This window comes from Miniopterus schreibersii (genome assembly GCF_964146895.1).
Source record: "Miniopterus schreibersii genome assembly, chromosome: 1".
Lineage (NCBI taxonomy): Eukaryota > Metazoa > Chordata > Mammalia > Chiroptera > Miniopteridae > Miniopterus > Miniopterus schreibersii.
The window spans coordinates 192952437-192966024 of record NC_138101.1 but is presented as its reverse complement, the minus strand read 5'-3'; positions in this window follow the sequence as shown (position 1 = coordinate 192966024).

Below are 13588 nucleotides of genomic sequence, written 5' to 3'. Positions count from 1 at the left end.
ATCTAGTCCCAGAACTTTTCGTCACTTAAAACGAAAACCCTACTTATTCAGCAGGCACCCTCCCCGCTCACTTCTCACTGCTCCTGGCAACCACTAATCTGCTCTCTCTCTCTCTGGGTCTGCCTTTTCTGGACATTTCATATAAATGGAAGCATACAACATGCGGCCTTTTGTGTCTGCCTTCTTTCATTCAGTGTAATGCTTTAGGGTTCATCCATGTTGCAGCATGGCTCAGTCCTCCATTCCTTTTTACGGCTGAATGATATTCCCTTGCATGGACAGACCACACGTTGTTTATCTGTTGTTGCTCTTCTGTATCTCAACTACCCAGATGTAAACACGGCCCCTTCCTCCATTTCCACAACCACCCCCACTCAGTTTCCCCTTGGGGATGATAATACTTCACAGCTTCTGTTAGGGTTAAACCACACTTGAAGGTAAAGTGGCCAAAAGCACCTAGCAATTAGTGCTCAATAAGATAGCATTAATATTAATAGCATGAGTAGATGAATTCCTCCTAACCTCCTTTCTGTTGTATCTATCCATTTGTTTCACAAAATATCTTAAATGCAATCAGGATTTTAAAAAAATCCTCACCCAAGGATATGTTTTTATTGATTTGAGAGAGAGAGAGAAACATTGATGTGAGAGAGAAACATAAATCAGTTGCCTCCCATATGCACCCTGACCAGGGATCGAACCAGCAACCTGGATATGTGCCCTGATTGGAAATCAAACCCAAAACCTTTTGGTGTACAAGACAATGCTCCAACCAACTGAGCCACCCGGCCAGGGTGCAATCAGGGTTTGACAGCAGCAGAGAGAAGATGTTTGAATTAGATACTTGCAAGGATTGTGTTGATTGCATACTCCAGTGGTTCCCAGTCTGGGGGCCATGAAGCCCTGGGCCTCTGCTGCACAGCTACAGCAAGGAGACCCTGAGCCATATCTGCAGCAAGCCTCCTCGGGTACTCAGTGGCTACTCTTACTCTCCTGCACGTACAAGCTTGACTACTTCTCAAGTGGGTATAGTCATTGTTAGAATGAATGGAAGATAAGCCATGCAAAGCCTTTTTCCACTGTGTGTCTTCTCAATCTCACAACACTCAGGATAGCACTCATCTCATATGAGGTCTTCATTTTTGAGATTAGAAACCACTGACCCACAGCAAAACTAACAGAAACCAAAGCATTTCGACTCACTGGGGAAATCAAGCCATTAACCAGACTTTATTGAACATCTGCTATGAGTTTGGTACTGTCCTAAGCACCATGGTGGGGCATAAAAATAAGCAGAAGGGTGGTTTCTGTCCTGAATACTCTGTAACTGAGAACAGATATGCAGGCCAGTGTAATGGTCATGTGTCCATATGAGAGCAACTGTAAATGAGTCATATGGATAATAAATGAAATCCGTGTGGACTGACATCCTCAGGAAAGGCTTCAAGGAATAGTCTGCCTTGAAGGATGGCCAAGGGTTAAAAGAGGAGGGGGCTCCAGGGAGCTAGAGACCGGAGCAAGTAACAAGAATAGGCGTATAGATATTGGCCTGCCTGGGGTCCAGGGTTTGATTTGGGAAAATGGTAGATTTCCATGGGTACGAGGTCAGAGGACAGAGCACCAGAGTTACAAGTGTGATTGATGAGTAGCCAAAAGCCATTGAAATTTTACAGCATTAGGGGGTTCAATGAAAGCTGTGTCCCAGGAAACTCAGCCTTGCTGGAGCAGGAGAGCCTGGAGCCAGGGATGGATTCAGGGGGCTCAGGGACATTTATTCCAGGCTTTCGTCATTACAGGGACTCCACCAGGATGGAACTGGGGTCTGTACTCGCAGTGGTCTCTTACCACTGGACCTGGGTGCCTTTGCCCTCTGTACCAACCATCTTCCGCACTGGGCATGCACATCTGAATTGCCCAGACAGGCTATGGACCTTTGCCCAGTTGCTGGAACTTTCTACATTATTTTAAGGTTCAGGAAACGCCTATGCCTTCTGGGAATGGACAAGCGGACTGGGCATTTGCCAAGCTGGTTTTATAGATGTCTTTCCACACTCAATGCTCCTTAAAAGCAACAGCCCTTCCTGTGGTAAAGTCCACTGGCCACACCTCTCTCCTGGTTTTCTCCGGGCAAAGGGTAGAAGACTAAGAGGCCGGGAGTTCAGAGAAGCCAGAGTAACTGGTGGATTTACACCTGAGGATGCGGACTCTTGGGCGACCCTGAGTCGTCCCAACAGCTCACAGGAAGTGACCCTGGAGGACGGGACCATCACCACCCTCACTGTGTACATTTCCCGAGGTTCTGATGAAGACAGCAGGGAGGAGAGGCCTGGCTGCACAGAAGGTGTGGGCGTCTCCCTCAGGACCTGTCCCACCTGTCCTGGAGAGCTCACCTATGTGTCCTCACACAGCACGAGATGTGACTGCAGGGCTGAGTCATTAACCCCATGGCCACCTGTGGACATCACATAGCTCCTGCCAGTGGCTCCTCATTTCCTAACCAGGACAGATCTCCCCCAGAGCCTGGGCAGGAAACACTCAGGCACTCCTTGCCCTCAGCTCAGAAGGGGAGTGATGCTCATGGCCAAAGCAACCTGGCAGGAAAAAGGTTTAAAAAGATCACAGTCAGATGGTAGCTCAGGAGGCAGCAACATCTGAAACAGGAGAGCAGAGCTGGTGGGAAAAAACATCCCTGTCATTCAACAGGTTCCTTCTCTTCTGCTTTTCTGATGGAGGAAACCTAGGTCCCGAGAGAGTAGGTGGTTCTTACTGAAGTCCACAGCTGGGATGGAACCAGAGCAGTTCCTAATCTGTGGGGTTTCCCCCAAGAGAACCCCATGCAGTTTTGGGACAAGCCTGGAACAAGGCATTTTCCTCTCTGTGGTGTAGAGAAAGCATGGTCACGCGGTGGGGAGGGAGGAAAGCTGCCGGGGACACAGCCTGCGGCTGCCAGGGAAACACCTACCCCACCAGGTTTCCCCTCTGCTTCATGGCCCTGCCCGCTACACCTCCTTGCTGGGTGGATCCATCTGCCCCACTGCCGTATTAGCAGGTTCTAAGGAGGGTAAACAGAGATCTAGGTCTGTCCCCAGATATAATCGTCCCAGGTTAGATCTGTTGTCCCAGAGTGATTATGAATCGTGACCTCTTTCATTCTAAAAATGTCCTGGTTTGGAGAATAAATTACTTGGTCCCCCTAGTAATGAGGGACAGACTTGCCTAGAGCAGGCAAGTAGCTTAGGCACAGGGAGGACTTCACTGCCAGAAGCACCGAGCAGTCCAACACTGTGGGAACCAGGGCCTCACGCCCTGCGTGGCCCTCCCTGTCTCTCCTCTCTGCTTCTCTCCACCCTGTGGCTTCGGCTGCCTTTTCTTTCTGCGCCATCAGCCTTGTCTTCATGACAGAGTTGCCACCAGCTCCCGAGTTGTCCGCTTGGCAGCTTCCATCAGCAGAGGGACACTGACTTTATCAGCTGCAAACCTCGAAATATCCGAAGGAAGAGACTTACGGCCCCATGTGGGCAGAACCTTGCACTCTCTAGGGAACCGGGGAGAGAATGGAGGAAGGGGCGGGTTTTAGGAGGGTGAAGGTGTAGAATAGACAGTCCCTTCAGGGTCCAAACCAGTCAACTCAGGAGTGATTGAGTGACCCCTGCGGCATTTGTCTGACAACTTGGTTGTTATTTATGTCCTGGGGAGGAGTCATGTCCTTCCTCAGAGAGATGCCATTTGTCCTGAGGTGGCACATGGAGCGGGCCTTGGAGCAGGACAGGGAGAGGGCTTCCTTGCTTGGGACAGCAGGGTTCCTGAGGACAGATGCTGGTTCCCAGAATGCACGTGGCTTTAGGTTGGAAGCCCCATGCCCCTGGTGTGTGTGTGTCTGTCTGCCTGTCTGTCTGTCTGTCTTCCCCGGACCTGAGGCCCTGGGAGCCGAGGCCCACTGTGCCCTGTAGCATCCCCTGCTGAGGGTGACCCTGTGCAGGAGAGGCCCCGTCCTCCCCTCCCTCCCTGCCTGACCCCAGCCCACACCTCCGTCCTGGAAGCGCTTTCTTCCTTGGACGAGCGCTGCTCCAGGCTCCTGTGTGTCAGCAGAGGCGCTAGCTGCAGCTGTAACAGTAACAGTGGAGAACACGAGTCTCCAGAGGGTTCCCCAGCTTTCTTCATTTTCCTTTGGAGAGGCTGGGACATTAGGGCTGCCCTTCAAGGCTAAGTAGGGCCCCTGGGGTCTGGGACTGATTGTGGAAGGAGGGGGTTTCCCAAGAAGGGAGGAAATGCATTTGAAACACAGTGGGGTGGGGAGCTCAGGAGCTGTCATCTTAAGTACCCCTCCCTCCCCCACAAGAGGTGAAGTGGAACGTGACGCTTCAGGTTGTTATTTATTTCACTTTTCAAGTGTCTTTTACTGTAGCTTCCTTGAGGGAAGGGACCCTGCTTTCCACTTTGTTGTGACCCCAGAGTTGGGAACAGCACTTGGCACCTATACTGAATTCTCAGTAATTATTTGCAGTTCCCAGCGGGGCCCTGTTCTCCCTGGCTTCCAGCTTGCCTCCTCTGCCTGGAACATCTTCTCCTGGCCCTTTGCCTGCCTAACTCCTCCTTGTCCTTGGAGACCCCACTCAGCTGTCCCCTTTCCAAGGCACCTCCTCCCAGCCCCAGGCTCCTCCCCTGAGCTGTCTTGAGGCACTGGTCACACTGCACTGTTGTGGCTGGAGATAGGTCCCCCCCCCCCGGTGCCCCCCCAGGCAGGGGGCTTCTGGAGGGCAGCACCATCCTTGGCACACAGTAGGTGATCGATAAATGCTTTCTAGATGGACCAAACATGATTTTGTAAGCAATGTTTGACTCTAGGCATAGCTCTGATGAATAAGACATTGGCCAAGCCGCTTGAACTTTCTCAGTCTGTGACAAGGACACTGGGTGACCAGATCAGCTTACATCAACGTTGGAGCAGATTGCTAGACTCCCTCTGTGCTTCTGACTTTCAAGGGTGGGTCCTGTGAATTGTAGCCACCTATAGGTACGGACAGCCCTGTTTTGGACCCTGGGATCAGTCCTGCCCTTGGTCAGGGGGAATTTAGGTTTTTTTATTTTAAAATGTTTACTGAAGATTATGAGAGAATGTTTGTGCACCCCCAAAGTTCATACTTTGGAGATGGGGCTTTTGGGAAGTAAATAGGTTTAGATGTGATCATGTGGATGTGGCCCTGGTCTGATTGGATTAGTGTCATCGGATGGGACAGATTCCAGAGAGCCTGCTACCTCTCCACCACATGGGGACACAGAGAGGAGAAAGCAGCTATTACAAGCCAGGAAGAGATCCCTTACCTAAACCCAACTGTGCCAGCTCCCTGATCTTTGACTTCCAGCCCTTAGAACTGAGAGAAAATTAATGTTATTTAGGCCAGTCTGTGGCATTTTGTTATGGCAGCCCGAGCTGATTAAGATGCTGAGTGCCTTGCCCTCAGGGACCACCCAGTCTGATGGGGGATCTGACCCAGGACAAGACAATGACCCATCAGAGCTGTGCTTAGGGAGTGAACAGTTAGCTCTACTGGGGAAGGGGAAGAAGATGTGGGTGGGCATTGCAGGAGTGGGCTTCAGACTAGCCCGTGAAGAGAAGCTGGCATTTCCCTGGTAGAGATCGGGAGGGAGGACCTGTGCGGGGAAAGCATGGAGGGCTGAGGTTTCACGACCTACTTAGGAGAAAAAACAATCAATAGTTCTCTCAACTTTAAAACCACACCCTCGCCTTCTTGATAACCTCAAAACCTCAGGCCCCTCCTTCACAATATTTGACACACGAAATTAAATGTGAGTCCAGAATGAAGCAAAGCTAGTGAGAGAAGCCTTGCTTTGCTTTGCTTCCAATCTGCACATCCTTCCTCCAGCCCCAATTCCAATGTATTTCCCTGGGGTGCCCCTCTCTTCTGTCATACTGGAAATCAGCCCACTGGTTTGCATGGATGGGCAGTGACAGTAAGGACTATAAATGGGAAAGCAGCATGTGAGACTCAGGAGGAACACTTGGCAGCGGGGAGGGATAGAGACTGGAGCAGGCAGAGCAGTTAGGACGTTGTAATATCTTAGGGGCTGAACTCTAGCGCTGGGGCTCTGGGGATGGAGGCTGATGGAGGAGAGAAATGTTAAAGCTTGGGAATGGAGGGGCGTGGGGCCCGCAGGAGCGCGGGGCCTTGGCCAGGCTGCCCCACTCACTCACTCAACTGGTATGTGTTGCTAGTCCTACTGTGCACCAGAGACTGTGGTATGCACTGGGGATACAGCAAGAAACAGCACCGGGAAGCCCCTTATTTTCATGGAACTAGCATTCTAGAAGGGGGAAGATGGGCCACAAACAAGCAAATCAGTATATGAACAAGATCATTTTTGATAGCGGTCCGTGCTAGGAAGACAATAAAGTTGGGTGGTAAGATGGAGAGTGATAGGGGTGGGGCAGGGAGGAAGGAGGCCTGGGTCCATGAAAGTGACTCTAAGAAGTGACAGCTCAGCTGAAATCTGAATGATGCTTCAGCAGTGAGCCATGGGAAGATCTGGAGGCAGACATCTAGGGCCCCAAGGCAGGGACACATACTAAAAAAAATTTTTTTTTAATAAAAAAAAAAAATTAAAGTAAAACATTGATGGCATCCCTGTTCTCAAGTTGACATAGAAGCAAGGAGACATCTCCATTTCCCAGGAAGGAACCCCAAGGAGCACATTGTCTTGTTCCTTCTACGGTTGTTGTTTTTTCTATTTTTTCTATTATAGTTTACATCCAGTATTATTTTGTATTAGTTTCAGGTGTGCAGCATCGTGGCTAGACAATCATATACTTTACCAAGTGTCCCCCTGATATTTCCAGTGCCCACCAGGCACCATCCACAGTTATCACAATATTATGGACTATGTTGCCTACGCAGGGATGTACTTTACATCCCTGTGACTGCTTTGTAACTACCGATTTGTATTTCTCAATTCCTTCATCTTTTCGCCCAGTCTCCCAACAACCCTCTGGCAACCACCAGTCTACTCTCTGTATCATGAGTCTGTTTCAACTTTGCTAGTTTGTTTACTTTGTTCCTTAGATTCCACCTATAAGTGAGATCACATGGCATTTTCTTCCTCTGACTGACTCATTCCACTGATTGCTCCTTCTGCTCTTGTTTGTCCCTGGGAGGACGTCTGGGTCAGGACCTGGAGACCCACTCTTTTCTGGGTCTTTCTCTCTTTGTTCTATAAATGTGAGGTGACCACAACCCTCAATGTGGTGAAGGTGTGAATGTGCTCAGAGCAGGCCCACAAACAGGGCTCTGTCCCTTATACTGTTCCCAACACGTAGATTTGGGTTGAAAGTGGGGATTTGGTGCACACGATGCCTGTGGATCTTTCTGAACAGAAGACGAAAAGCTTATCGAAGCTAATCAAAGGCCTGTGCTGGGGATGATGAAACCTGGACCAAGCATGAACTCCACTGGGGTTCCCCAGGTACACGGAACATAAAAAATATAAAGATACTAGAAGAAAATATTCCACAACAGCAGCAGAGGTTGCCCCTAAATGGTTAGATAAAAGGTTATTTCCCCCCATTTCTTTATTACTTCTCTGTACTCTCCAGTTTTCTTCAGAGGACATGTATTACTTAATGACCAAAAACCGAAACCCCGAAATGTCCCAAACCCCAAAACTTCAGTGTGGCATCTTTCTTGTTTATCCGGGGCTGCCACATCCTCCAGGGTACAAAGCTATCTTCTCTTCTAACAACTGCTACTTTAATCCTGGCTGTTGAGGTCAATCTAGTGTTTTCAAAAAAGAGATATATGCTTGTTCACAGAAAGACAGGCTGACAAATTCAGGGAATGAATGAATGAAAGGATAGAGGGAGAAAAACTCAAAGGACCCACTGGGTGGGGGAGAGCCCGTTTCATTCCCCCCTACTATAGTAATCTCACCATAAAAAATTAGGTGCTAAAACCACAAGTTTTTATTTTCAGGATAAAAGCAGACAACCAAGTCCCTTCAAAGTAAATGCAGGCCAAGGTTATTAAATTCAGTTTTTGTGGGCAACTCAACTGCATACCATTCAAAGTAACTTTTATTGACATTGATATTGCCTTTGAAAAGGTAACTCAAGCAAAATAGCTTAGTTTCTTGTCTCGCCAATGTTTAATGCACCAGAAAGACACTATAAGCAGATTCTATTTTGCAGGATGTCATTAAAAAAATTTATTTTACTCTTCTGTCACTGATTTCTCAACTCCTGTGGGGTCACCCTGACCCAAGGCCCAGCATGTGACTCCCTCACTGCACAGCCCCATAGCTCTGGGCACTTGCAATCCCCAGAACTCCTTGAGCTGTGCCTTTCTTTGTTTTTGTTATTGCTGCTTGTGCCTGGAATGCCCACCCCATCCCTGGCCTGTGCTCACTCATCTCTCAGTACTCAACCTAAGTGTCGCCACCCCTGTGAAGTTTCTCAGATCCCCCACTCTCCATGCGCCTGTGGGTTTGAGCACTCTTCCGTTTTCACCTCCATCAGCTTCTGAAAGGTTCCTATCAGAACCCACAACACACTCCTGCACACGCCTGTCTTCATGTCTGTCTCCTCTTGCCCAGCCAGGAGCTTCGTAAGCGCAGGCTTGTTTGCGGCTCGCCTTTACAGCCCCGGTAACCCTGGCCCACAGAGAGGGCTCAGGAAAGACTGCTGAATGAATGAGCAAACTAACCACAGGGCCAACGCCCACTGCTCCTTTGCTGGTAGCAAGAATTGACTTAGAAGAAGATATTATAAGGCACATTTGGTCAGGGAAAAGGGGCAGCTCTCACTCCATTTCCTCTTCTCCATTCCCACGGTCAGCCAGCTCCAAAGTCGGGCCATCTTATTTCTGAGAATCAATGCATTGTGTCTTAACTAGTCCCCCTGCCACCTGCCTCTGTGTCCTGACAAGTCACCCTACTCACCCATGGTCTGTCCAATGCACACTCCAGGGGTGATTTGAAATACCCATGAAGATGCCAAAAGTAAAGTTTAGGAGTTTTATTATCACCCCTCATTTTAAATCCTTATTTGCTGTGTGTGAATTATAATGCAGCTTTCTTGTGCAATAAATGACAGCTTAGAACAAGCTATATAATAGCTCTGCTTCCACTGATACACACAGCTGGGTTCCACCTGGATCTTTCATTCCAACATCTGGTGACCTGGTTCTTCTCACTCAGGATGACATCACTCAAGGGGGCAGTGACCCCATATGCAACCTTCTCAGAAGACATGCACTGATGACTCCTGGGGTTTTCCCACGTGCCAAGCGTGCGTAGATTATGCAGGGTCTGTGGCATCCATTTCCCCTAGAAAGTTGCCAGATGTGTCTGCCCGATGTGAACAGCCCCACCTCTGACAGCTACAGACCTCACCTGTTCATAGGTTGAGCTGCTCACCAGCACCGCACAGCTGTGCTGCATTATTTGAAGTCGTGCTTCCGTGTGGTCTCAGCTGACTTGGACTGGGCAAGAGTGGAGCTCCTGGTTTGCCTTGTCTAGTCCAGCAGAATCACATCTGTGTTGTTACCTTTCCCCGTGGAACCACTGTACAAATATATCTTTTTTAAAAATTTGTTTTTATTTATTGATTTGACAGAGAGGGGCATTGATTTTTTGTTCCACTTATTTCTTTTATGTGACCTGACCAGAGAGTGACCCGCAAACCCTGGTGTGTTGGGATGACACTCCAACCAGCTGAGATACTGGGCCAGGTCTGTACAAATATACTTTTAATGGCTGCATAATTCTTCATCATAAAAAAATATGATTGCCTGGCTGGGTGTGGCTCAGCGGTTGAGCATCGACCTAGGATCCAGGAGATCGAGGTTCGATTCCTGCTGGGGCAAATGCCCGGGTTGCGGGCTTGATCCCCAGTGGGGGGCGTGTAGGAGACAGCCGATCAGTGACTCTCTCATCATTGATGTTTCTCTCTCTCTCCCTCTCCCTTCCTCTCTCTGGAATCAATAAAGACATGTTTGGAAAAAAAAAAAAAGATGTATTTAACCATTCCCATTGTTAAGCAAATGCCATTTTCCAATTGTTTGCTCTTATAAAAGTTGCTTCAGTGAACATATTTGTACATGAATCTTTATACCATGCAATATGAAATGTACACAAGAATGATGAAACTGAATGACAAAGTAGACATTACCAGAGTAGTGGGTAATCCCCCAACCAAAGGAAATTTAGAAGTTCCTGCTCTTCTGACAGCTTAGTTGAATCAGAACTCAGTGTGGCCTTGACGCCACAGTTATGTCAGTTTCCCCAAAGATTGTCAGGGATAAAGAGGATTATCTGAGAGGAGACCAGCACTTAAAGTTTCTGAAAACTAAGGAGGATCCATGTCTTCTGGAAGTGCTGTTGTTTGGATACAGGAGTCAGCATATTTCAAGGACTTCTGATGACAGGCTCACTTTCTTTCCTAATGTATCGCATTATTTTAGGTGTCTTGTTATTTAAAGAGGTTTGGTTAAATAAAATAAACTGCAGTCCATCGCATCAGGTGGGATGACGTCAGCCCTGAAATGACTGAAACTGCAGCGTAGAGTAACCTTGGGATGTTTCTGAGGTTTGTTCCCTGTTCCCACCTTGTACACTCTGAACACATTGTTAATTTCTCCAGCAGAGGCGACGGTTCATCTGCCGTCACAATACCACCACCTTGCACGTTAGTTATCTCGCTGATTCTCGGAACAATCCTCTGACGTACAGACAGTTATTTTTATTATCCCGGTTTTATAGCAGAAGCTCAGGCTCAGTGATGTTAAATGGTTTCTGGTGAATTTCCCAGTCTCCAGGCAGGCCTCTGGCTTAAAGCCGTCCCTTGTCACCAGCGTGTGCAAACAGCATAGCAGCTATGCGAGCGCCAAACCACTCCTCAGAGGTCCTGGTCTTAGCCTCCCTCCCCACCCTCTTCAATGCCTGTTTGTAGTATTCAAGAGTCCTTCAGATGGGCTCTTGGCTCTGTCATCCACAAGGAGAAAGGTTTCTTTAAGCAAAATGACTCGAGAGAAGAAAGAGAGAGAAACCAACTAGCTTAGGATCTAAGGGAGGCAGCGGGGTTGAATGTTAAGAGAAGTAGGAAATGATCACCTGACCCACCTCCCAGAGTGTCTGGGGTTAAAAGAAGACAGAATCCTTGGGTTGTCCTAACCAGGCTTCTGTGACTGGCTGGAGGGTCCTGCCATGGCTTTCACTTTCTATTCCCTCCACAGGCTTGTTTCAGTTTCTCTCCCCCACACGCAATGTCTCATCGCTGCAGCTGGCCTACAGCCACAGTTGAACTTGAATTATTTCAACACCCTAAATCGTTACCTAATAATATTCCTGTTTTTTTATATTTCTTGAAAAATTGGAAGGTTAGGCTATGGTTGGCCAGCATTCTTGCATAGCAGCAGCTGGGGAGCGAGGGCCACTTGGAATAGGGGTGCGCACCTCCCCCCCCCCTCGCTCACTGCGACACGTTCTCTCTCTGGCCTGTGTAAGAATTTCAGTTCCCAACATTTGAAGGAAAGAATATGACCCTAAGGCACTGTAAGCAGTTAAGAGTGGACAAATCTTTGATGTCTACTGAAGAAAAGACTCAGATTCCTCACCTTTCTTTACCAGACCTTCACCATGCAGTTGCTAGAACGCGGTGGTTAGTGGCAGGGACCTCAGGGTTGGAGTCAGAGAGTGGGTTTGCGTGCAGGCTCTGGCTCTCACTGGCTTTGTGACACCAGGGAAGAAAAAGTCATTCTGGATGGGTGTTTCCCCAAGTGGGGTGCCACCACCCAAGGAACGGCCGAAGGTTGGGGGACCCCTGTCTGGAGTCCACGTGGAGAGACATAAGAAGGGAGAGGGCTGATCTTCCCAGGGGAATCTCAGAGAAGCACAGAGGTGACAAGACTAAAGACACAGGGAAGGAGGGAAATGAATTGAAGGTCTGCCTATGGAAACTCTGGGCCTTTCCACTGTACCCCACCCCTCAGGTCTCTATCACCCAGGAAAGGTACAGTCAGATTCCTCTCTTAAAAAAAAAAATTAATATTTCCAAATGGGTGTGTGTGTGTGTGTGTGTGTGTGTGTGAGTCAGCACGGTCTAGCATCCAGGACGCCCAGGCATTTGGAGCCTTCTAGTCAACAAGCCCTGACGCACAGAATTCCTAATCAGCGTTTTTGTTCTTCACTTTTCATTAAGAATGGAGAATGAGGACTCTCTAGAAACTTTAGGAAAAGACTCCGTAATAAAAGGGAGAGACTACGATAAACAGGAAAAAAACAACAGCCCGGAAGGCAGCACTTATTTTGAGGAAGCAAACCCAAACAGGAGCAAACTAAACTAAAAAGCTTCAGTTAATATATTCAAGGCTCACGAAGCCGTTTCATCCATAAAAGAGGAATAGGATGTGGCAAAGGACAAGCAAGATGAGCTCTTGTAAGTTAAAGTTGTGACTGCTAAAGTTATAAAAGAATCAATGGAAAATCTGGAAGATAAAATTACGTATGGCACTCTCTCTAAATGTATAGAACCAAACGAAGAAATTTTTTTTTTTAAAGGCAAGAAAAAAAGACTGAGAAAACAAAAACAGGAGGTCCAATATCCAATTAATAGTAGATTCAGAAAGCGAGACTAAAGAAAATCAAGGGAGAAAATATTATTAAACAAATGCTACAAGAGAGTTTTTCAGCACTAAAGGCCACACACGTCTCTAGACAGAAAGGGCCCATTTGAGTGGTAAACAAACATAGAGTTTGGAAAAAAGACTCGTCCAGTCGCCTAATCTGATTTTTTTAAATAACATCAAAGATGAAGAGAGCAATTGAAAAACTTCCAATTAAAAAAACCATCTATAGAGGGATGAAAATAATAACGAAAATTAAACAGACATCTCATTGGCAAGACTGGATGCTAGAAGGCAATGGTGTAATGCCTTCGGTGTTCTGCAGGAAAATGATTTTCTGCCTATAATGTCATACTCAGCCTAACTGTCATCCAAGCGTTAGTGCAGAATAAAGATCTTTGGGGACAAATAGGGCTCAGGAAGTTGACATCTCACACACCATTTCTCAGGAAGGTGCTTGAAAATGTGCAGCAGCAAAACAAAAGTATAATTTAAGAAGTAGGGGCTCTGGCCGGGTAGCTCATTTGGTTGGAGAGTCATCCTGATATCCAAGATTGCTGGTTCGATCCCCGGTCAGGGTACATCTAAGAAACAACAATGAATGCATAAATGGGCGCAACAGCAAATCGATGTTTCTCTCTCTCTCTCTCTCTTCCTCTCTCTCTAAAATCAATAAATTTAAAAAGGAAGAAGGAGGAGGGAGAGGAGGGAGACATGGATCTTGGAAAACCTGCAATTGACCCAGGAAAGCCATACAGCAGGAGGATGGGGGGGCCTGGAGATGGGGAAGGGGCTTAAAAATTCAGAAGAACACCTGATGGGATGAAGAAGCTGGGGGGGGGGGGGCGGAATGGGCTATGATAAAGAAAAAAAGCAACAAGAGAAAAGAAAGGCAAATGGAAAACCCAAGAGGAAAAAAAAGTTGTACCGTAAAAGGAAAAACGACTTTTATAAAC